The 26,040-nt window shown below is 37.5% G+C and overlaps 1 protein-coding gene across 1 annotated transcript in view; it reads left to right on the forward strand.

The window, feature by feature from the left end:
* The window catches only part of PRUNE2 (prune homolog 2 with BCH domain), a 146,504-nt gene that overhangs the window by 50,340 nt on the left and 70,124 nt on the right, over positions 1–26,040 (forward strand). The gene's annotated exons all lie outside the window — the stretch shown is intronic.

The following is a 26,040-nucleotide window of genomic DNA, read 5'->3' on the forward strand; positions in this document are numbered from 1 at the left end:
AATCCATAGCATCAATATTTTGAAAACCCCCAATCTCCAATGAGCTCCTGGGGCTTTCTCTTAGTGTTCTGTACATGCTTTCTTTCTCTCTGTGGGTTCTTTTCTTCTGTAGGGACTTCACTGCAATTACTGTCCTTCAAGGACTCTTTAGAGCTTGGTCCACCCTAGGCCTTGTATGTATCAGCAACCCAAGTGACCAGTCTTCAATCACTGCTTCCAGCCCAAAGAGTTTTTCCCCACAGGTGGGTCTGCATTGCTATATTAAAAAATACCCCCAAAAATAACTGTTTTACATGTTGGAGGAGGCATATCTGAGCAAAAGAAACTCGGTAGCATAAATGGATGCATTTTTCCAAATAATAGAAATGGCTGCCATTGTGCACTCCATAGTGTAATTGCAAACATTAAATAGCTACAAAAGGAAATGCCTTTAAAAGCAGTGTTTTGCATCCTGCTCTCTGTCTTACTGTTATACATTAGACCTTGGTAACGCATATGCTTTCTTTTCTGCCTGGATGCTGCCTGTTCCAGCAAGAGACCTGCACATTCCCATTCCAGATATGGATTCAACTGAGAAGGATTTGGGGGTGCTGGTGGAGGAGAGGCTGGACATTACATGGCCATGAGCACTTACAGCTCAGAAAGCCAAATGTGTCCTGGGCTGCATCCAAAGCAGCGTGGCCAGCAGGACCAGGGAGGGGATTCTGCCCCTCTGCTCTGCTCTGCTGATATCCGACCTGCAGGGCTGCATCAGCTCTGGGGTCCCAGCCCAGGAAGGACATGGATCTGTTGGAGTGAATCCAGAGGAGCGTTACCAAATTGATTAGAGGGATGGTGCACCTCTCCTGTGAGGAGAGGCTGAAACAATTGGATTGTTCATCCTGGAGAAGAGAAGGCTTTGGGGTGATCCAATTACAGCCTTCCAAAACCTAAGAGAGCTTACAAAAAAGATGGAATGAGACTATTTTCAAGAGCATGTAGTGATAGGACAAGGGGAAATGGCTTCAAGCTAAAATAGAGTAGATTTAGGTTAGATACTACAAAGAAATTCTTTCTTTTGAAGGTGAAGAGGCACTGGAACAAGGAAGTCATGGATGTCACATCTCCGGAAGTGTTCAAGGCCAGTTTGGATTGGGCTCTGAGCAACCTGGTCTAGTGAAATGTGTTCCTGCCCACGGCAGGTAGCTTGGAACTAGATGATCTTTAAGGTCCTTTCCAACCCGGGCCATTCTTGATTCTATGATAATTCAGAACTGTTCATGATTCTGATCTAGAAGAAGGTGCATTGAACATTGAACAATCGTGGAACAATTTCCTTTAGGCAACGTTTTTTCCATGCCTTCAAGATAAAATAATACATTTACATCATCTGGAGATATTTAGGTTAAATAAATGCAAACCTCTTTCATTGGATGCTGCTAAATGTTTGTCTTAGCATAGTCACCACAGATTGCTGGTGTGATCCAGGTTGCATATTTGGCTTGTATATTAGTATATGCAGTTATGTTTGATTTGTTCCGTCTTATGGATAGGGTTTAATTGGAATGGCAAGTTTTGTTTTTTCTGTTTGTTTTTGGGTATTTTGTCCTGCTCTAGTGTGCTGACTCTTGTTGGTCTTCTCCACAAACTAATCTGTAAATACTGATACCTGAATAAATAGAAAGCATTGGTTGTTTTATCATCTGTTATGAATTCTTCCTTCATGTATATCACGTGTATCATTAGCTTAATTGTTTATAGTATTTCAGTCAGTTACACTTACACAGATCTTCTCAGGTAATGGAATTTTGTTTCCTAGTATAAATAATATTTACTCAGAAGCCAGTCCTCAGCATCTCTTACTGTGGACTTGGGGTATTAGCAGTGTAATTGTTAAACTCAAAGTAAGGTTTTAAAGATGCCCAGGTGAACAGAACACTGAAAGTAGTCATTTCATTACTTATGCATTTAAATTTCTACAAGTATCAGCTGAAGTCTGGAACCACTGGTATTCAAACTGTTCAGGACTCTGTATTTTAGGCCTTAAACTATTTTAGAACAATATTAATTTAGTTCCATGTGTCAACTTGGAAGTAGGTGGGAGGTTAAAGTAAATTAAGTGATGAGTGATCCTTTGTGTACTGTGTACTCAGTCATCATGAATTCACATTCTGAACACAATTAAATTTGGTTGTATTTTTTCAATCCACATTAAAGACTAAGAAAACAAGCATGCTTTCAAAAGGCTCTCTACACTGTCAGTGATTACCTGTGCTTGATGTCACTATTCTTCACAAAATGTGATAATACTGTTACTTGATAATATAACCAAGTTTGACTCCACAGAAGCAGCTGGAAATTAATAACCACATGCTTAAATCTCCTAGGAACACACTGTTTGGCATATACTGCTGAAAGTTCCTCATATTTAGGAGTGACATACTTATGTTGTGTCTCAGCTGGTGTGCATGAGGGAATATTCATTTCTCAGTGGTAACATGGAATTTGATTTTATAAAATGTTTTTATATATATTTAATGGATTGAAACATACATTGAAGAAAACATACATTTCTGGTCTTAATCTACTTCAAAGGGGGTTTATAGTTCTGATTCCAGGCTTTTCTCATGTCTTACGTATAGGTAAATCAGAAGGTTGTGTCTTGTCCAAGCTAGCAAGGAGCAGAAGCAGTCCTTTTCTGTGACATCCAGGAACATGATCGGTTGAACACTAAAAAAGGGATGTTTATTGGGTGGATACTGCAGAGGATTTGAAAAGGGATTATCTACAGTTTGGGAAGAAGGTTATGTTAACAGCAGTGTATGCTAAAACTTTTTTTAATAGATGCAAGTTGCAAGGGAGCGGTATATGAACCTCAAGATATAATGAGTGCTCATAAGTGCAACTCTGTTATAATTCAAAATTTTCAAGTGCAGTTATTATTTTGTAGTGCTCTTGGTGTAGAATCAAGCAAGGCTCCTGCAGAAGAAGTTGGGGATAAAAGTAACTGACAGAAAGGAGCCTTCGTGGATTTGGTGTTTGGTCAGAAAGGACATTCCAAGAGTCAAAGAAGAGATATGGAATTACAGCAGTAGAGGGGAATGAGCTGCTATGGTACAGAACATAAAGATATAAAGCAGTATAAGTGTGATATAAACCAATTTGAAGCTTCCACCAATTTGTGGGCTTCAAGATTATGCTAACAGTATTTTTCTTAGAGATGAGGCTGCTGATTTGTGGCACTACATGCCATATAAAAGTGTGCCATACATTTATGTCAGTGTGTATATATATGCATATACACCAGATAGATCTGAGACATATGACCTGTCTATCTGCCACATAATGTGAAAGTTTTGCTACATGGAAGATGAATTAGGTTCATCTTAATTACCCATTTTCATTATTCTAATGAAGTTTGCTTAATTCTGTCTGTGAGAGTGCATCTGGATTTTTGACTCAAACACTGAGAAATAAATTTCTAACTTTATTTCAGAATTATTCTAGAAGATGCCTTGTCAAAGTTTCTTGTTCCAAAGAAATGGAGAAAGGCCAGAGTCTCTGCTGATGTAACTGTTAACAACCAGGAGCACATTTCTCTCTTACATTTGACCATATACAAGCCATAAAACTGGTTCAGTTACACTCAGTAGTAAAATCTTTTTCCAGAACAGCTTATTTTGTGTATGATTTGCCTTAAACTTCGCAATTGACAATGCAGGTTTCAGGGGTGAAAGAAGTATTTGTGGTGAAAGTCAACAGAAAGAAAGGAATTTGCAGGTGCAGAGTGAGGTGGAGATACAGCCCAATTTTCCATTGAGGGAAAGTATAAATACCAGAAATGAGCGGCAATGCTTTTATAACACAGACATGGCCTAAGACAGCATCTAGAATGATACCTACAGTAAAATAATTTTTAGGACAATGCAGAATGAAGATCAAGATGTGGAAATAACTGCATAATTCCACAGATTAAAAAAAAAAAAGCACAAGCAGATACAGAAGATATTTCATATTAGGACTTAGTTAATAGTGTTTCATAATTACAGATAGTAAAGGTGAAGCTCTTCATGGAACTGTGCATGATTTAGTTACAGTGGGCAAATGGTGACTTTAACAGAAAAGAACTTACTTTGTGTCAAATGATGTAAGCAGTTTTTCAGAAGAAAAAATTGCCTTAGCTTCCCACTGTCTATATACTACTGGGTTTCTTGGTAGTTTTAAAGATATCCCACTGGTAAAGCTTTAAAAAAGAAAATCTCTTGACCTCATGAAAAAGTTAGTTGTTTGGAATGTTGAATGCAATTATATTGACATATGGTGATAATGTGATAAAGCGTAAGGGTTAAAGGTTGAAGGAACCATGGCTTGGCAATTAGCAATGTAAATGAAACATTCATTATCCATCATGCTGAGAAGTTGATGAACTGTACAATAAATCTGAGCCCAAGTCACTACTGAGATAACTCATTTTAGACATAACAGTATTTATTAGGATTCTAGACATTGTTTTGCTTTCTCTGGTGAAATACCATGCTCTAGAAAGCATTTTCTCCATTAATTTATATGAAGTAAATCAATATTAACAGTTCTTTAAATAATATGGAATAAAAAACAGAGGAGCATGAAAGACATAGAAACTCATTCTATCTGAAAAGATGTTTGGTTAAATAGATTGCTATCTCTACAGTGCATTGGTATTGGTATCTCTCCAATCTAAATTGTCTCCAGTGACTTACATTAACTCATTTGAAACCATTTTTTCTCATCTTCTGAGATACAGTTGAAATCAGAATCTGACCTAGTAAGTGGACAGGCAATTATTAGATATTGTAAATTCCATTGATACATAAAAGAGGGCAGTTTTGGTGAGAACACAGGACAAAGGCATGTTTGAGAGATTAATGTAAAAAATGTTTACTCAGCATTTATACATTCCATGAAGATGAGGATTATTATCCTATTATCAGGATTATTAGTTACCTTTCCTTGTGTCCCTCTTAAAATAAAACTTAGTACAAATAAAATTAAATAGGTACATTTATTCACTTGATGAAAGCATAGGTAGATTGCCTCCAACTCATTAGAGAGTTCTCTGAATGGCTTAGGAGTAGTTTCTAATAATTAAATAAATAGTGCATAATTTGATCAGTAAAAATAAGTGGGGAGGATTTATCAGAAATCCAAGGAACAGAAATACTTGTTGGTAGCAACAGGATATATATTTGCTTTGTGTTAAAAAATGTTGAAATTGCTTGTTCCTTTTAAAAGCTCCCAGTTTATCATGCCCATAGCAAGTAATGCATTATATTTTTCTGCTCTAGCTATACATCTGTTTGGCATTGTCAGAAATTTTGTGTTACATTTTACTTTACATGTATTTCCAATTGTGGAATAGACAAATTCTTTACTATTAAGGCAAAACATTTGACATATAAACTCTGGAGGAGTATCACATAATATGCAATTTTCATGCTAGTTCTTTGGAATTTTTTTGTATGGATCATTTTAAATCTTGACAGATCACATAATGATTTATGAATTTAGCCCCAAATAATCAGTATTCTCTTAATCTTCTCATCTCTAAGTATCTGCTCCATGTAATTCTTATTTCACTCATCAGTGTCAGCAAGAAATGCAGTATTTGTTCAGTAGTACAAGGAAATATAATGCACTGTACAGAAGAATAAGTTAGTATTATGTATATATGGAAGAGATGGCATTCCTATATGAATATAGTATGATATATTTGGATACTATTCTGTTCAACGGTGAAAGCACAAGGAACATGCAAGGAAAACTCCATTGGCTCCCCTGCCCTTCCCTTCATTTATTGTACAGGAAACTATTCAGAGAGTAAGCTGATGTGTTACACATACTCAAGAGCTGAAAATTGCTTTTGAGTGGTCATCTCTCTGATACTTTGTATCTTCAATTTCTCTTTAGAATCTCTTGGTTTTATTATTCAAGTGACATTTCCTTAGGTCAGCATGGTACACAGGTTGGAGAATGTAGGATACATTTTAAATCATGTGGAAAGCATGTAACAGTGGCAAGAATTAAGTACTCAGCGTTCTTCAAAATTGCAATTTAAACTAAAAAGAAAAAGTCTTCTAACTTCTTGGAATCATTGAGATAGCTGAGTATTATATAATCAAAAAATAGGTTGCAAAACAATTTCTGTTGCAGGCATTACTTGGTTTCTGCTAAGCATGGCTGTATCTTAAAACCAGAATTGTGTGAACGTATGAAGCACATCAAGAATTATTCTTTATAACAGGAATACTTCTTATAAAGACAAATGCACATACTGTGTTTAGCAGAGCTCTGCCAGAACTGAGAGTGTAGCTACTTATTTATTATAAATTTGTGAGGAAACACTATGAAGAAAATATTTAATAACTGAAAAGTTGTATTTATATCTAATTACCTAGCTTTGAATTTCTTTGACTGTTTACATAGTGTGTACTTCTGTGGTTACTGCTGTGTTTTTCCATAACAGTGATATCAGTTAAATGAGTTTGAGGAAATATACTCTAGAATATATGACAGGTTTTCCTTTACCAAGACTTCTAAAATTAAAAATTACCACAAATGAGTTAGTGTTCTGTTGCTTATCTTTACTTTTCAAATATTTCATTGTAACATCTCTAATATAAATAAACTTTCTGACCCACAGTTTATTATATGACTAAACAGTGTTCTGAATTACAGTGTTTGTAAAGTCTTAATTCCCTGAATACTTACTTACTGGCAGTACTGGATCAACTTGAATTGAAATGCCTAAGCAGTAGTGTGTGTCTGTATTTATGTACAAATATACTATCTTGAAAAATACATATATGCATATGGAGACTTTGGAAATATGAACTATCCAGTGTATATATAGTGTATATATATATATATATATATATATATATATATATATAAATAATATGCAGTGCATATGCAGTAAAAATAGATATACATTAGATTTTTTAAAACAAATTTATTTCCACAAGCAGCTCTATCAGTAAACAAAAGTAGAAATTTCAATTCTGAATGTTGCCTTTACTAACTTTTAGGTGTTTTCTTTAATTACTGTGCTTTGATTTTCTCACTTTGAAAAGCTATTAGAATTTTGGAAGAAAGAAGGAGAGGGCTGGTCTTTCATCTCCCATCACACCCTTGTTTTAAATTTCTTAAGCTTTCTTTGTCGTATTTTTTGCTGCACTTGACATTTCCTTTTGACTAAAGGTGGAAAATTCACCAGTCACTGTGGTGTCATGACAACCCAAGACAAATAGTCCAGAAGACTCTATAATCTTTGCTAACTTGCTAATGCAGAGACCACTTGTGATGATATCTCAGAATATATCTCATTTATTGCAAAGTACTTGAACAAACCTTCCAGAAAAATCATAGATGAGACAAAGAAAAATTAAGACATTGGGAAGCTTATGGCATACTAAATGAAGGCACCTGCACATACACTGTGCACTTTTCAGATAAGCTAAGACAATGTTCATTTTTATGGCATTCAGTGAAATTAAATAATGCTGTGATCATAGAAACTCAATTCCAAATAGTTTCTCAGAGTTCCAAAACTAGCAGGTAAATAATATTTCTTCCATATATTTGTGTATTTCTCAATGAAAACCAATCAATATCTTCTGTATCATATTCATAGGTTATTGTGTGATGCAGGAAGGTCCACATACAAACAGCAAAAATACCATTTTGAATCAGTATTTTTTCTGTAAGTTTTTCTGCATAGACCTCTCCAAAGTATCACTGCTTGTTCTCAACAAGTAACTTTCCCATGAAAAAATAGTCTCTTTCCAGTATGATGCTTGTGAGTTATGAATAATCAGAGTCAGGCTTTAGGTGATGTGCCTGTTTTTTATCACAGAATATATGGAGTTGGAAGGCACCCACATGGATCATTGGGTCCAACTCCTAGCCCTACACAGGACATCCCCAAGAGTCACACCATGTGCCTGACAGCACTGTCCAAATGTGTCTTGAACTCTCTCAGTCTGATGCTGTGACCACTGCCCTGGGAAGCTGTTTCATTGCCCAGCCACCCTCTGGAACCTTTTCCTAATATCCAGCATAAACTTTCCAACTGACACAAATCCAGGACATTCCTTTTGGTCCTGCTGGTCACCACAGAGAAGACATCAGTGCCTGCCCCTCCTCTTCTCCTCACAAGTAAGTTGTAGACTGCAATGAGGGCTCCCCTCAGACTCCTCCAGGCAGAACAGACCAAGTAACCTCAGCCACTGCTCATACGGCTTCCCCTCAAGGCCCTTTACTATCCTTGTTACCCTCCTTTGGATGCTCTCAAACAGCTTTATATCCTTTTAAGTATTGTGGCACCCAAACCAGCCCCCAGCACTCGAGGTGAGGCTGCCCCAGCTCAGAGCAGAGCAGAACAATCCCCTCCTTTGCCCGGCTGTCAGTGCTGTGCCTGATGCACCCCAGGACAGGGTTGGCCCTCCTGGCTGCCAGGGCACTGCTGACCCATGTTCAACTTGCCAGGACCCCCAGGTGCCTTTCCATGGCACTGCTTACAGCGTCTCATTTCCCAGTCTGTCCATACATCCAGGGTTGCCCCATCCCAGATGAAGGATCCAGCACTTTCTCTTGGTGTCCTGGCCTTTTGAGGGAGTCAGCAGCTCCTCCCATTTCTTTGTTTTCTGGGAACTGCCTGAGTAAACCTTCTAGTCCTGCCTCCAGGTAATCTATGAAGATGTTGAAGAGCAGAAGGCAAAGCATGGGGCCCTGTGGAACCCCACCAGTGACAGGTGGTGGAGTCTGACATCACGCAACTCACTGTAACCCTTTGTGACTGACCTGTGACCCAGCTGCTCACCCATGATGTGTTTATCCATCTGTGGGCTGCACATTTTGTCTAGAAGGATTCTGTGAGAGTAGTATTGGAAGCTTTACTGAAATCCAAGAAGATCACATCAACTGGCTTCCCTTGATAAATTGGGTGGGTTACTGGGTGTTATGAAAGGATATCAAGTTTGATAAAGCAGCTTCTCTCATTAAGCCATGCTGGCTGTGACCAAAGACTGTGTTGTCCTTCAGGTGTTTTTCAATACCCCCAGAATAATCTTCTCCATAACTACCTGTCACTGAAATGAGACTGACAGGCCTGTATTTTCCAGGGTCCTCCTCCTTCATCTTCCTGAAAAATAAGCTTCCAGTCAGCTGGGACTTGTCTGGGTTTCCAAAATTAATTGATCAAAAATCATTGAGAGAGGCTTTCAAATGACAGCAGCTCTTTGAGAAGTATTGGATGAATCCCATCAGGACTAGATTTGTAGGAGTCCGGCTGGAGCAACGGGTCCCTCACAATTTCAGGATCCATTGGGAATTGGTTGTTCTTGCAATCATGATCCTTCAGCTCAGGGCACTGAGACCCCCTTGGTCAGTCATTAACGTTAAAGACAGAGGTAAAGATTGCATTAAACATCTCTGCCTTCTCCATGTAGGTTTGTGAGATAACCATCCTTATCCTGTAATGGGACAATGTTATTTTTATGCTGCATATTGCCATTGGTGTTTTTGAAAAAAACTCCTTTTATTGTGCCCCACAGTTCTGGCCAGCTGGTTTATAAATATGAATTACAGTCTAATCTCATTGGTGGTTTTCTGTAAAGCCCGGCTCTTCTACTGCATTGATTTAGAGGTAGAAAGTACTTTTTTTTTTTTCAGTTGATCATATTTAGGTTGTGTTTTCTAATTGCTTTTCTCTTATCAACTCCATGTCCATAGATCTGACTATAACTCTCTTGGCAGACATGATGGGAGACTTAGACTTCACAAGATTTCTTCTTGTGTCTTTGAAGAAATTTTTTTTTTTTACTTTTTAATTCTTCTTCTTCCATGAAAATTACTGCTAATAAGTCTGCTGTGCAGAATGGCTGTGAAAAATCAGAGTAAACTGAATAGTAATGGTAAGTCATGGTATGGTATTGAAACGACTAGGAGGAAAAGATGGCACATCTCCATATAAAGCACCATAAATGTCAAGGCATTCCAAGAAAAATATAAAGATTCTTATTTTAGTAATTTTCCTTATTGCTTGAGATGTTTAAGTGCATATCAGACTACAGAGATTAGAAGGCACAGAGGTAGAATCTGAATCTACAGAGCCTGCTGTAATTGACATTTACGATAAGCTAATTACCCAGAACAGTACTTGTTGTATGGATGAAGACCGCTGGTTTGTAACATGGCTACCTAACACTGCTTACAAATAGCACCCGCTTAATAGGTTGTTTATCCATATCCTGCTTACTGCATAGCAGTTCCCCTATTCCTGTATGATGGAAATGAGAGTCCTGGCTGAAAATTTTAGTCATAGCCTTCTTCTGTGGAAAATTAGAGCCATCTGCTGTTTAAAGAGGGCATTGTTTAAGGTGAAGTGTGTGGTTTTTCTATCTTGTCCTATATGATTAAAAATTCTCAGTTGCTTGTTGTTAGTATTAGGGTATTTGCTAACACCATGGAAGCAAAATTATTTAGGTCTAGATGTTGCTAGAAAAATCTTACCCATTAGTACATATACTAAAAGGCATTTTTCCAGACTTCAGTATTAACTGTTACTCAAATTTATATTACATAGACAGCTTGAGAATCATGAAGAGAGCTGGACAAACAGCCATCTCTAAGTGTGCAACATCAAAAAATCTCAATAAATTGATCCATTTTTCTTTCCTCAGTTCATAATTAGCTCCCATTTGTAGTTATCTTCTGAATAATTTTTAAAAATCCCACTCATTTCACACAGTTCAGCTCTGAATACGACTCAATAGAAAAAGCATGCTAGGGTCCTAGTTTCCTGTTTCTTCCTGATTTTGTGTCTAATAGGTATCAAAAAATACTTGCTCGTACACTAAAATACCCCAGCCAATCAACTAAAAAATGCCCCCAAACTACCAAATCAAACCAAAGCAAATCATCACAGACCTGGGAAAAAATCTTAGTCGTGCTTTTATGGGTTTTGTGTCCAGTAGGTTTTCCAGATGAGATTAAACTTTGTAAGCCTGTCAAGATACTTTTCCTCTAATGCTTCTCTACCACTTCTGCAGGCCACATTGAGTCATTGTCTGCTGGCCAGTTGCTCCAGTTCTGCCCAGCTATGTGCTATGTCTTCAAATCTTTAACAGCTGTAGCTACATGGAACTAAACAAATAATTATATGTCAGTTTGGAACATAAAATAGGCTGTAATCCAGGCAGCTCTTCCTTAGTTGCAATGAGCTTTTCAGAAGTGGGAAGAAACAAGTAAAACACTTTAATTTGCTGCTAAAATCAAAAGGTACACACTAATTAGTTTAGTTTGTAAAGTTCCCCAGCATTTTCATTGCTGTGGTAGTTGCTCATGTCTTTTACACATACACAATCACACCCAGTGCAAATAAGACAGCATTTACATGTAGGTTGAACCAAATGATTATAAATGAATTGACGGATGTCTCCTGGGATTGGACATAAAGGTCTTGTAAACTGAAAATTTTATAAACAAACAGCTGTTGGGAAAATACCATTATGCTGTAATAGCTGCTATTAAAATCCATTAGCAATCTTGATGGCCTGTTTGAATTTGATGCATCATTTGCTCTGACAGCCTTTCTTACTAAAGAATTTTGTAAAATATATGTAGATTATGTAGATAGTAGTAATAGACTAGGAGATTAATACTGAATACACATTTTACTTCCATGTGCCAGTCAGGAATGCTGTGTATCCTTGAATTTAAATGTCAGCAGAGAAACAGGAGCACATTAACCTGAACAGATGCAAAGCTTTCTCCATCACTGTGGGAGAAATACACAGCTCTGCAGAGATGAAGTATTTCCAGATTAGAAACCATGTTTCAGGCAACAAAATAAATCTCCAGTGCTTTCTAAGAGTTTGTGTGCTCTCCTAATTGATGCCAAACTGTCATTCTCCTGCTCACAGATCCATATACCACAGCGGATACCAGCTGCCATAGGGGTAGGTATGGCCTGTAGATCATGCTGCTACTAAAATTAGTCAGACTTCTAATGAGATTTTGAAAAATATGTATGCCAAGAACTATCTGAAAAGTCTCCTCTTTTAAGAACAGTTCAAGTGTCAGTGATACAGCTAAACTGTCCCTTCAGAACCAGGTATGAGAACACATGGAATAACCTGTCTGTGTCTGTAGACAGAGGCAGAGATTCACTTAGCTTGTTCATGGATGCTGCAAGGGCACCATCTGGTGGGTGAAAAAGAAAGATTAAATGAGATTTAAATGTCTTTTAATCAAGACTTCTTGTCTGCTCCCTTTATTGGTAATGCTCATACTCAGATTACATAATACTTGCTATTGTACATATTTGGTTTCCTATTTCTTCCTCTACTTTGTATTTTTCAATGTTTTACTCTGTGAACTCTACCTAGTAGGGAATTCTTTACAAGTGTTATTCTGGTATAAACTCATGAGTCCAATTAATGGGTTCCCTCTTTTTGTCCCTCTCCTTATATCTGTTCTCAACTTCTTTATCATACCTTCTTGTCTTCCCTGATACCTGTAAGCAGCTGTTTGCTAAAAGGTCTGGCAAAGAATTCTGTGTCTTGTACTATCTCTTCTCATTACTCTCCCTCTTCTTCCTGGTGGATGTAGAGTGGTGAAGGTAAACCACACATTACATGTAAAAATGTTGTTCTGCTGAAGAATACAGCAGAACTATGGTCAGTTCCTTTTGTTTGAGAGAGGAACATCAAGGCTTGTGGTTCACTGTAAAGTGAGGCAAGTCAGTGTATTTTATGTTCTTTTAGGTCTCCACCACTGTGTCTTGCAATTTGGATGTTTAAAGTTACATCTTTGTGACAGTTTGACGCTGGTGCAATGCCAGCGCCCTGCCATGAAAATACACCTTCCCAAAATATATGCTGAGAGATGTGATCAGGACAGAACAGAGCAGAGCAGGCCCAAGCTTAGAAATAAAGGGGAAAAGAACTTTATTAAGCTACTTCTACTATAAAAGACTCCCACACTAAATCCAGGATGAAGACCCTCCAAAACACTCCTCCTCCCCCCACCCAATTTCCAACCAACCACAGTGAGACACCACCCGGGATTCCTGATCAAGTTGCCACCCTTCAGATAATCAATACTCAGTCCATCAAGGGAGAGAGGAGTCTCTCTTACACCACAGACCCCCCAGGAAACACAGTTGTCACCTCCTGTGTTTCCATGTCACACATGGCAACTGCCCAGAGAAAATCTGCCAGTGTGACACTCTCCTTTCCATGTCACAGTGCTCTCACCACCGTGCATGGACAGACTGCTCATAGGGCTCCTTTAAGGGTGCTTTGCCAAGTACCAAAAGAGACAACAGTTCAGCTTCTCATCTTGGGACCACAGTCCCCCCCATTTTCTTTCTCCCCTGGGGCCAAGGGTTCTAAATGAACAGAGATCATCTTCTTCTTGAGCACAGAGGGCATCACCACACCCTCCTCAGCTTTTCTCTGTTCTCTCCAATCCTGTGCTGGTAGTCACTGAACCAGGTCTCTTGGCTCACCATTTAATCCCCCTAAAAATGCAGTCTCTGTTGCAGGAGGAATTGGTTCAGTCTATGGCTAACAAGAAAAGTCCAGACAAAAGCTACTCAATCATCTCCTCCCACCAAAAAGATTCCTTCTTCTAACATCTCAGATCCCAGACTGTCTCTCTTCTACTTCAAATTGAGGAGGAGTAATATTTTACAAAGCCTTCATTTCCCGGGATAGGGTTAAAAGTTCAGACTCCCCGGACAGCTGAAATCTCTGCCCAGAACTCCAGCTCCCACAGCTGGGCACCTTCCCCCCCTCCTTCTCCTCTGCCAGCAAATTTCCAGGTGCTGTCAGGCTCTCTGTCTCTTTCCCTCTGGGTCAGGGGGAACAAAGGCATCTCCTTTTCTCTCCACCCTTCCGTCCGCAGGAGCTGGCTCAGTTCCAGTCCTTCAGCCCCTCGGCCTACCTGGACCAGGCTGCGTGGCTTCCCCTCCCGCACGCAGCCCATGGCCGGGCAGGGGAGAGTCTGCACTGCACTCTCCGACGACCGGAACCAAAGAGACAGTTCCCCTGGGAGTTCTTGCTTTTAACCCCCTGTGTTCTCAGAGGCGTGTTCGTGCCTTCAGTGGTCACTCCAGTCGCCAATATTCAAACCTGACCACTGATTGGTTTGACCACAACTTCCTGAGAAACTGCACTTCCGTGTCAAACCATGACAATCTTTTTTAAAGATTATGATACAGGTATATTCACTTAAGGAGCTGTAGGTCTGTGTTACTGCTGTTTATTCTTAACACAGTTGCAAGAGACTAAAACTATATTAAAGTAGTAGATGCACTATTAAATGATGCACTCTTTTAATGTTGTTAAACAAGCCTTTTCTTTATTACTTAGCATCTACTACATGGTTCTGATAATATATTATTGGTGAGAAGTACCTATTTCTTAGTGTGTTAGATGCTTCAGTCACAATGAATGACTGTAGTCATGAAGCAGAGAGTAAGCACATGTTTAGTCTTGGCTCAAGATTTAAGTTAATGGAAGAAAGCTGTAATGGTGTGAGCAGAGCCAGTTGTGCTAGCTGAAGTCACTAGTGCACATGGTTTAATTGCCAGTAAGTTGGTAAAACCCATTTGAGACTTGTGTTATGCCACGGGGGCTGTAGTGATATAGCCGAAGATTATGGAAATTAATTGACCTGGCTACTGAATATGTTTTTTAAAAAAGATTTTACATGCCACTTTTCCTGTAATATTAAATCTAAAACCACATTTCTGTTTACTGACCCCAACAAAATCCCCGTGTTACTATTCTTCAGCGAAAAACCTTTTTCTTTTTGACAAACTTCTAGTCATAATTTCTTTTAAACATTGAGTATTTAATGTAAGTATCAAGTAAAACTAGAACAATATGAAATGTATTCCAGTTCTTTTGGGTGATTGTTTAACTGCATTTACAAGCAGTCCTGTGTCTCAGAGTGATTAACTTCGGATTGATTTTAGGATACTGTTTTGCTTTGCATCTAATTTTTCACTTCTATTTGTCTAGTGAGAGAGCAAAGAACAACTTTCTGAAGGACACAACCTGAAGAAAGCATGTATGTTGGAGAACTTGGTCCTGTAGGTCCAAAAGCAGCCTTACAGAAAGTTTGTATTTGGTTCTCAGGAAATAGAACTATATCAGTGGTAAAGCTGCTCTCTTAGTTACTGTAAAACAGAGACAAGGGTGCCACAGCTAACTTCAGCCTGGTGTAACCAAGTATGAGTCCCCTGGCAGGCATCTACAAAAAACTTCGTTTTATCCTGTTTTGCTTGTGTTGGTAATGACTTCTCTCTCTTCTGAAGGAACTGACTGTTTAACAAACGAGTTGCTAAAGGCATTTTGTTTGCATAACTGTAAGTGCTTATTAGAAGAATCCATAGGAAACTCAAATGAATCACAAGAAACTGAATTGCTACTCTTATTTGTCTAGGCACTGTTGTTGTTGTTGTTGTTGTTGTTGGCAAAGTTTGGTGTACAGCATTTGACCATTTTTCTCCAACTTCTAGTTCCTAGTTCAGTCTCACTTGCAGTGAGGCTAAAGTCAGTTGCATTGGTAATACATTGATCCTTGTTTGTTCATGTATTTTGGAGGAAGGTGTTCAGCTTCCCACAGCAGAGAGATAAACTGAATGAATAGAAGATTAATTCTCTTTTGTCTTCAGTTGTATTCCAGACAGTTGTTCCATACTGACAAGGCACTACGGGTGGTCAACCAAAGTACCAGTGATTTAGCATACAATGCAAAAGTGATTTAATCAAAATAATTGAAAATGCATTTCTAAAATACTTAGCAGGGAACTTTTACTTCCTTCCTTTTACTTACTTCCTTTTGCTAAACTTGAGTGCCTAAGCAATACCATGAATATCATCACGGATATGATTGGGAGAATTCTTATGTGTAGATTAGTGGCATGTGCCAAATCCTGTGATGTCAGTGAGCGTATTTCTATTAACTTTTAGTTTGTGGAATTCTGAATAGGCCTTTTTGTTCAGGCTTGCAAATTGAACATCTGAAGATAATAATTACTGTTTGAATTTTCCCGTATGAAGAGAACCTGTTTAGAGTAGCATTTTTCAAAAATGTGGATCTGTGGTGCTGAAAGGGAACATTTATTGTGAACCAAAGGATAAAAGTATAAAAAAATACTAAGTATAATTAGAGACCATTGTGCCTCAATGTGAAACTGTATTTTGCATTTAGAGAGTTTGGGGTAATAGGAGGGAGAATGAGAACTTGAAATAGGAACAAGAGTGTTCATGACAAGTAATAGCAAAAGTAAAAATTATGTAAGTCAAGAACTTTCAGCACTGGAGAAAGAAAACCTGTAGGGGAAAATAGTTTTTTGGAGTCAAGAGCATAAATGGAAGAAGTAATTTTTTGAGAAAAATTATTTGCAGTCAGAAGACTGTAAGGAATCAAAGAGCTGCTTTAGAAAGGCAAAAGACGTAGCTAGATAAAAGAGAAAGCTTCACCAGTTACTGAAATTTGATGAAACAATCAAAAAATGACATATTAACAACTTAGAATGTATTAGAAGTGATATAACTGAATCCTGCACAAGTGGCTCTTTAGATGTATATTCAGCTGATTATTTTTAATTTTCTATCAATTATCTTGCAACATCATTTTCTTGTCTATATATATGGAGTGAAATGGCTTTAATAATTAAATAACTATGGTTTATTCCTGAAGTGACATTGTGAGTTGAATACTTTAATTAGCAAAATAAACCTAACAGGGGAAAAAAAGGTAAAAAGTAAAAGAAAAAACTAAAGTTGCCATGCAACTTTGAATGGCTGTGTTGCTGTGTGAGGAACACTTAGGTTGTATGACTGTCTTCCCCAGCAGATTTTGCCTTTGTTTTTTTTATTAATAAACTAATAATTTCACAATCCCATTCCCATCCAGAAGCAATTAATAATGAGAGATAATGTCATCCCATGAAAATATTTTCACAATGTCTTCTTCTTTTGAATGTTTTACCTGAAAGTTTTTGAGTTCCTTCCAAAAGATTTTTGCTGTTTCTAGAGTAATAATAATGTTAAAAGTGTTGATGTTTTGTTATTAAGTGCAAGTCACACTGAATGATTTGTTTAGACTGCTGGAGTGTAGGAGGTGCTGCGGATTTTTTTCTACCTTCTATACACAAATGAGCTCTCAAGATAGGCATATTAAAGAATTGTGTTGCTATCAGAGCCAGTGCAATGGAATTCTCCTAGGCCACAGTCCACCAGCATAAGGTGGAAACATTTTCTGGCTCTTCTTGGATTGCAACAGGAAGTCTGGCAGCACTTTTTCTCTCTGTTACCAAAGAGCGGATAGGCCTGAATGCCATTGTATTAGGAAAGAAGGAAAAAACCCAACCTTTCCCCCTCAAAAACAGACCTCAGGAATAATGCAGCTGTATTATTTCTAAAATATACTGTTGGCTGAAGACTAAGAGTTTATTTTTAGCTTGAGTTTAAATAATTTTCAAAGATTAGGAGAAAGTTATTTCGTGTTATGGAACATAGGATATGTGTGATATCTGTAAATATAGAAGGTATCAATGAATATATAGTTTTTTAGTTCATTTGCCTGTGATGGCATCCATTTATAATACTTCTAGCTTCTTGCTATTGAAAGTGTTTTTAACGGTACATCTAGTCTTGCTGTCTCAAAACAAAATAAGTATTCCTGAAAATAGGAGAGAAAACACTGTTTCATCTCTCTATAGTGGCAGTAACTGAAAAGATCTAGCGCTTCTTGCCAGACAAAACTCAATGTTAAGAGAAAACCACAATAGTATAGTGTTGTTCATGTTATAAAAAAAGCAAGTCTCCATTTTCCAGTTTAAACTGCAAACATTAAAAGTGCACTAAGAATAGTCTGCCGTCCTGCCTTGGCATTTTTGGTTTTTTTATTATATTTTCATGAAGGATTAACATTTTGATACATTTGTTCATGGATTTGCAGTGGTTAAATCAATAGTTAATGAGGTTCGTCGTATAATTTGAGCTTGTAGTTTGTTTATGCTAGACCAACTTTATCCATACTCCAAACAAATTATCTCTTATAATCACCAGCCTGAAGATAAATCTCTAAATGTTTTTCTGATGATAGTGCTGTGGTTGGCAGGTGTTAGAAGTGCCTCCCAGGGACAAAGATTGAAGATGGGCTTGTTCTCACAAATCCTTCAGGCGAGGTTGTTTAGCTTTCTATCCTGTCATCTGCAGATGAGCCTTGTATGGTGCCCTGCTAATGAAATCTAATAGGCAAAGGTCATATATCTTTATGAAGAAAAATGCAAAGCTGGTGAGTGATGAATGTGCTTCATGGGGTTCAATGGACGATGTGTAGCAATAAAATCCATGTGCTTCAAATGGCTTGGCATATCTCTGTCTTTTGTGCCTTAACTACTTTTTCTAACAATTCTCATTACTATGAGATGGGAATAGATAAATACAAAAACAGTTGAATATGCATGCAAAGTTGTCTGTATAATTAAAGAAATAGGTGGGGGTAATTAGTTTTCAGTATTCATAGCCTAATGAGGGAGATGGCTCACATAATAGTACACAGCAGTATTGTACTTAAATTTGAAAGCTCTGTTGAGTAGCAGTAGAAGTATATGAACTGCCGTGAAAATTTAGGTAGAGTCTTACATCAGTTATAAATCAAAAATACCTTTGTCAAATGTCAAACCACAATATTAAAAATATTGGGCAGTACAAACAAAATGTGCTGGTATAAAATTGCAGATAGAACTACTAAATAATGCAAGTGAGTGCCTTTAAGAAATTACTAATATGAAGTTAGAAGGAATCAAATAAACAAGATATTGTTGAATCACTGCTGTTTTTTAAGAAGTTACCAGTTCATTTGCTATAGTTACACTGCTGAGCTAAGAGACAGTTCAATAAATCAACTCAGGCTTGATGGATTTTACAAACCATTGCAATGAGTGCGTGAAAGAGGAAAGAAATCTCTTAGTATTCCCTCTTTGACAAAAGGATATGCAAAGAGCCTGAATGGATGAATGGTTGATTAATTTTGCCAGAAATTTTCTTGACAGCCAGAAATGTGTTTTTGCATTATCATGTTTGCATGGGGATTATTTCGTAAGGTATGAATTATTATGTATAACCTTACACCTGAGACTTAGCTGGCTGAAAGAGACAGCTCCTGGTCAGTATATATTTAGTTGTGATGTTTCTTATGTTTTAATTCATCACTCTGTCTATTCAGCGTTTTGCTTGTTACCACTTGCTAATCAGTCAACAGTGAAATCAAATATTGTATGTGACTAAATGAACCTTGTAACTGAAGTGATAGGTTGTGTCTTTTTCAGTATTTTTTAATTGATTTACAAGCTATGGAAAAATCAGGTGCAAGTTCTTAACCTAGAATCAGAAGATAGAATAATATAAAAAAGAATAAAAAAGTGCATTATAGGCTATGTCCACATAGCTTATTGATTAATAAGAAATAATGCTTATTTTTTTCCTCTAAATTTTTGAGGTAAATAATTATTAGATTGTATAAACGATGCTGTACTTCAGTGTGGAGATACTTATTTTAATTTTGTACATATTTCATGCATATTTTGTGTGGGGGATCTTTGCTTTTAAGTATGGTGCATAAGCAGTTGTGTTTACTTTTAGGCTTTGTATGCTTGTGGTTTCAAATTAAAAGACTTTCCGTGTACTTTTGCCCAAAAAAATATGTTCATATTTACTTCAACCTTTAAAATTATCTGGAGGAAGTACATTTCAACAAACTACATTTCTCTATACTTCTCTACTTGGAGCAAAAGTCGTACTGCTATGATTGCAAGTTTTCTAGTTGGTCTCTTCACTTATTTTACAGAGATAGAGTTTTAAAGACAGATTGAAAAGGGAGATGTCATTTAAGCCTTTAAACCTGAAAAATACTTCTATATATTTTAATGTATTTTGCATTTTTAACAACTCCAAACTACTTACCCTTTAACTGCCAGAAATGCTCAAAACTGGAAGCTTTATCAGTCACAATTTTCCTATTACAGAAAACATCCACTAACAATGAGACAAATTACAAGCACTTTGAATTTCTTCCTTTAGAGATAGAAATAAATGAGTACTTTCACCTCTACACCAGACTACAAGATATACTTTGATATTCTCTGACTCCTGAACTGCTGCAAAACTTCTTTTCTTCTAGATATTGAGGTCCCAGCAATCTAATATTATTATTAATAGCACAGGAGTGTGCAGACCATTACCTGTGTTTGTTAATGTCTTTAGGCTATGCACACAATGTCTATGTTGTGCAGTAGTGGCAGTGCCTTAACAGGGCTTCATCTCCAGCCCTTCTGAACTGCTACATATTTTGAGTATATGTGCACAAACCCCCTGACACCGGGGAGCATTTTTCACTGCTGTATTTCAGAGAGTTAGTTGTACACCTCAGCACTCCTGGGGGGCTGCCTTGCTTATGGATAAGAAATTGTATTCCTTAGCACTGAAGGTGAGGTAACTCTAGGAAGAATGTTATAAGCCAAATGAGCCATGATGATATCCTTATATTACATGTATATTATGTATCTTTTAGGATACATGAAGATGCTGTACCCCAGCTGCTAAATTCAGTGCTGTCTCAGCTAGTTCTGTAAATGGGGAATAATGAAACTACAGTTTGGCAGTATACCTGAGCAAAATTTTTCTACCTCAGATTTTATGAATGAATTGAGGCTTCACAGTCTTGCCCAAAAATCATGTACTATGCTAAATACACACACAAAAAAATAAATCTTTATAAGTTCTATCTACTTAAACACGGGTTAAAATGGACAAGTCTGAATTTGAATATACAGAATTTGTACCTGTATCAAATGCTAGTAAAACCTGTTTAGCTACAATCTGAAGAATGGATCATTGTTATGACACTATGATGAAATGCACCAATGCTGTAGAAACGGCACTCTTTCCAGTATGAACTTGTCTAAACATGCTTTCATTGAACAAAGCATGCTAACTTTTTTTAATTAAAGGGGAATCCCTATATTTTTCTTAGCTTTCTTTTTTATTTTTTTAGTTACTCTGCATTTAATTAAATAGACTGTAAAAACACAGACATCATCAGTACTAAGGGTGTGAGTGCCAAACAGGCACTCATTACATTATTCAATAGGAGCTTTCCACAATGCTATAGTATTTCCAGTTCAAATTAATTCCAACTTAAGTTTCAAATGCCTAAAGTTAAATGTGTGATGGGGGTGTTATAGAGCAAGATTACAAGGCTCAAAGATACCCATTCTCCTACTCTTTAGTTTAGGACTTAATACCTATTTTGTCTTTGGAAACTGTTGACATAAGGAAAGCAGATTTTGCTGTTATTTTTGTTCTTTCCGGAAGACTGATAAATATCAGTGCAGAAGAGCTGCTATTTGGTACATTGAAATGCACAACAGAAAAATGCAGTCCTTCCTTACAGAGAAGGGAGGGATTTTTAATAGAGCATTTTTGTCAATGGTGTTGATAGAAGAAAAAAAGAGGTAAAACAAAAAATACACTTGTTTGTGTATCTGGAGTCTGGTAAACATCATACTGTTTATACTGTTCTTTCAATTTTTACTGACCTTTACCTGAAAATGTCTTATAAAAAATTGAGTATTTTTCTGCACTCTTTTTCCTTTCTTTATAATTTTTTTTTTAATAAAGGAAGGGGCTTCTAGTAATTAGCTGGATTTACAACAAATGGCACACAGCCTGTTAGCTCTGCATGTGTGCTGTATCTTTGGTGTTTACCCTATTATATTGCAATTTAAGTATGTCATAAAGTTTTATCAGTGATCACACAGAAATAAACTGGAATGCAGGAGTACCGACCATGAAATATTAAGAGAATGCAGTAGCAGTATGTATGACTTCTGTATTGTGATAATTGCATCAGTTGTGAAAATTGTAATGGGATATGATATTCCTCATTTATATTTTGTGATGGTTGGGTATTTTTAGCAAATGAGTTGTCAGCAGAAAGGCTTCATTAGACCCATCAGGGTATCTGCCCATGAATAACGAATCCCAAACTGTACTGACAGTTTCCTTGAGCCAAAATGATGGAGCACTTCTGACAAAAGCCATATTGTGCTCCCCATGTGAGAAGTATGAAGAACAAAAGAGACAGTTTGTTCTTAATTTGGTCAGGTTAATATTGACACAGTTATCTTAGAAGAGTCAGAAGTGTGTGTAATGTACACTTGCAGTGATCACTTGGGTAATTGGCTGTTGATTTCATGAATCGGTGTTGCAAGAGACACAGAGGTTACAGATTCTCTTCAGATATTTCTTTGATATTTTGCCTCTTTTAAAGGATCATCCATATTTATAGTTACATTATCTGTTAAACTTAAAAAGAAATTCTTGAGAATAAAGAAAGAAAATAGAGTTTCAGAGAAAGAAATTTCCAAGCAGTATAGAACTTACATAAAATGGTATTTGTCAACAAAAGTACATAATTATTAAACAGGTCATGTTCAAAAATCCTTCAAAAGTCTTTGGATTTCTTCAGCTTTCTCATTCTGCTTACCTAACTGATACGAAAAATATTTGTAAATTTCAGAATGTTCATCATATTGCTATGTTACAGCAGGAACTATTTATACGCATTAGACAAAAGCACCATTTTATTACATTTTATGACACTAAATTTTAAATTACTCCAGTGGTCATACTGCTGTTAACTATGCAAAATATATGTACTACCAGTTCTATTTATTTCAAGTACATACATTTCAAGTATACTAACAGTCAATTTTTTTGTTTATAAGTTACTTAGAGGACATTCTGTGTTTACATATGCTGTTTATCTGCTGTATACCAGGTAATACCTAATACTTAAGACAGCACATGTTAGTAAAAGAAAAGGAGTATATAAAAATGACCAATTAACTGACCTTTGTCATTGTTTAGCTATGTCAGTATATCTCCTGCTATACTAATTCATCAACAGCATATTTTAAATGCATGTAATTAATTTGGGATGTACTAGCTTAACTGTTGAAATTACTTGCATTTTTTCAGTTCTGAAGGAAAATTTTCATTTTCTGTAAGCATTTATAATACATTCTGGTTGTTAATTTAGGTTAGCAAATTCATGAGAGAGTCCATATATGCATCATGTCTTTCAATATATGGCCTTTGGTAGTTTTTAAGAATTGTTTGCAACTGTCATTATTTACTTGAATGTTTGAATGCCTGTGAAGGGAGTATCTGAATTTTGTTGCTGGTACTAGTTTAAAAGAATAAACTTTAGGGTTGTTTAGGCAAGTAATCAGGAATTTTCAAATGGTGTTTCAAATAGTTCAAATTTTTTATTTGAATAGATTTTAATTGATCCAGCTGCAGTTAGGAATGGGATAATTGAAGTAACTTTTTCATGCTCAAGGACATTTTGGAACTGTTTCTAATCTATCCAATACTTGTGTCTTCAGAAGATTTTACTGGTTTGGTCGTTCAAAACTTTTTCAGAATAATTCCCCACCATAATTCTCTATTCAGATTTCACAGATGAGTGTCCACCAATAAACTGGCAGCTGACTATTTGTGCATTAATCTGTGTGAATTTCACATAAACCTCATTTTTAGGTGCTATACAAACATCAAAGGGAAACTTAATCTCTAGTTGTAGAAAGGAATCTACTTCCAAAGCATCTGACAAACAAGATTTTTTTTTTTTTTTAAGTTTAACTTAGAGGGAGGGTGATGCATTTTGTGGACATATTTGAGTAGATTAATAAATAGTGTTTGTATATTTGTAACGAAAACAGTAATTTATTAGGTAGGAGATGGATGCAGGGGAATAACATGCCAGTCTGCACATACAATTGTGCTGTGTTCATGATGAACTGCTGTTAATTCAAGGCCAGTGTAGCTTGGCAGCATCAAAAGGAGTCTTGGCTAGAAGATGACAAACAGTAGAAACATAAAGGAGAAAATTAAATTTCTACATCTTTGTTGACCAGTAGTTATCAGAAGTGAGGGCTGAAAAAAGACATTTATACTTTTTGCATTATGTTCCCAGTTGAGAAAGGTGGATGTATGGTTTATGTTTCAAGTCCTACATAATTGAACTAGTCCAAGCATTAATGACAGTAGGAAACATAAAAGTTTACATCCTGTGTATTTGGTGTGGAGTGTGTGTAAAAGAAGGCAAATTTTGATACAAAGAGTATTGCCTCAGTCCTTACTTGTGTGTGTGTGTATTTTTTTAAGATTTGCACAATTCAGGGAGTGGGAACAACGGGATCTGTAGGAACAATCTGTGGTAATGGTGTGTTACAATTGGGTAACATCATCATGGATACATATAAAGGGCTGCAAAATTAAATCAGCTCGCGGATTTTACTTCTCAATACTATTATTTTAACATTTACTTTTTTAGATGACATATCAATATGACAAATTTCATAAAGTATTTCTTTTTCTAACAAAAACCCTGTGATTTATTCAAGAAATAGCAATAGACCATTATCACAGAATTACAGAATTGTTAGGGTTGGAAAGGACCTCTGGAAATCATCCAGTCCAAGCCCCTTGCCAAAGCAGGGTCACTGAGAGCAGGTGACACAGGAACATGTGCAGAGGGTTTTAAGATATTTCTTTGAGATATTTCTATGTATTGCTGAGATCCTCTCTCAGTCTTCTCCAGACCAAGCAGTCCCGGCTCCCAGAGTCTCTCCTCATGAGAGAGAAGCTCCAGACCCCTGATCACCCTTGTGGCTCTCCACTGGACCCTCTCCAGTAGCTCCTTGTCTCCCTTATGCTGAGGAGCCCAGAATTGGACACAGCACTCCAGGTGTGGCCTCACCAGGGCTGAGTAGAGGGGGAGGATCACCTCCCTCGACCTGCTGGTCACACTCTTCCCAATGCACCCCAGGATGACATTGGCCCTCCTGGCCATGGGGGCACTGATGGCTCATGGGCAGCTTGTGATGCACCAGCAGTCCCAGGTCCTTTTGCACAGAGCTGCTCTGTAGGAGGGCAGCCCCAGCCTGTGCTGGCACTTGGGGCTGTTCCTGCCCAGGTGCAGGACCCGGCACTTGCCCTTGTTGACCCTCATCAAGTTTCTCTCTGCCCAACTCTCCAGCTGATCAAGGTCCCACTGAATGGCAGCAGAGCTTTCAGGTGGATCAGCCACTGCCCCCACTTTAGTGTCACCAGCAAACCTGCTGAGGGTGCATTTGATCCCTTCCTCCAAGTCATTGACAAGGAATTTGAATAAGATTGGTCCCAGTACTGATCCTTTGGGAATACCACTGACTGCAGGCCTCCTGCTGGACTCTGCTGCACTGATCATGACCCTCTGAGCTCTGCCTTCAGCCAATTCCTGATCCACTTCAAGGTCCATTCCTCTAACCCACAATTTCCTGAGCTTACCTGTAAGGATGTTATGGGAGACAGCATCAAAAGCCTTGCTGAAGCTGAGGTAGGCAACATCCACTGCTCTCCCCTCGTCAACCCATCCTGCTATGCCATCATAGAAGTCTATCAGATTGGTCCAATTTGATTTGCCTTTGGTGAATCCATCCTGACTACTCCTGTGATCCTGATGACCTTCTTGTCTTCTATATGCTTTTTGATGATCTCCAGAATGATCTGTTCCATTACCTTTCCAGGAACTGAGTTGAGGCCTGCTGGCTGGTAGTTACCCAGGTCTCCTTGGCATTTTTGAAGACAGGAGTGACATTGGCCTTCCTTGAATCATCAAGCAATTCTCCCATTCTCCATGATTTTTCAAAGATTAGCAACATCTGCCAGCTTTCTCAGCACCTGTGGGTGGATCCCATGGATTTAAGGTTTTAAGTCTGCCTAGCTGATCTCTAACCCAACCCTTGACAGCCAAGGGGAAGCCTTTCTTTCTCCTTCCTCTCTTACTGCTGGGACTCATGAGGGCTGGTCTCAACAGCAAAGACAAGCAAAGAAGGCATTCAGTATTTTTACCTTCTCTGTGTCTTCCTTCACCAGAACACCCATCTGA

Source organism: Vidua chalybeata, chromosome Z (assembly GCF_026979565.1).
Source record: "Vidua chalybeata isolate OUT-0048 chromosome Z, bVidCha1 merged haplotype, whole genome shotgun sequence".
Lineage (NCBI taxonomy): Eukaryota > Metazoa > Chordata > Aves > Passeriformes > Viduidae > Vidua > Vidua chalybeata.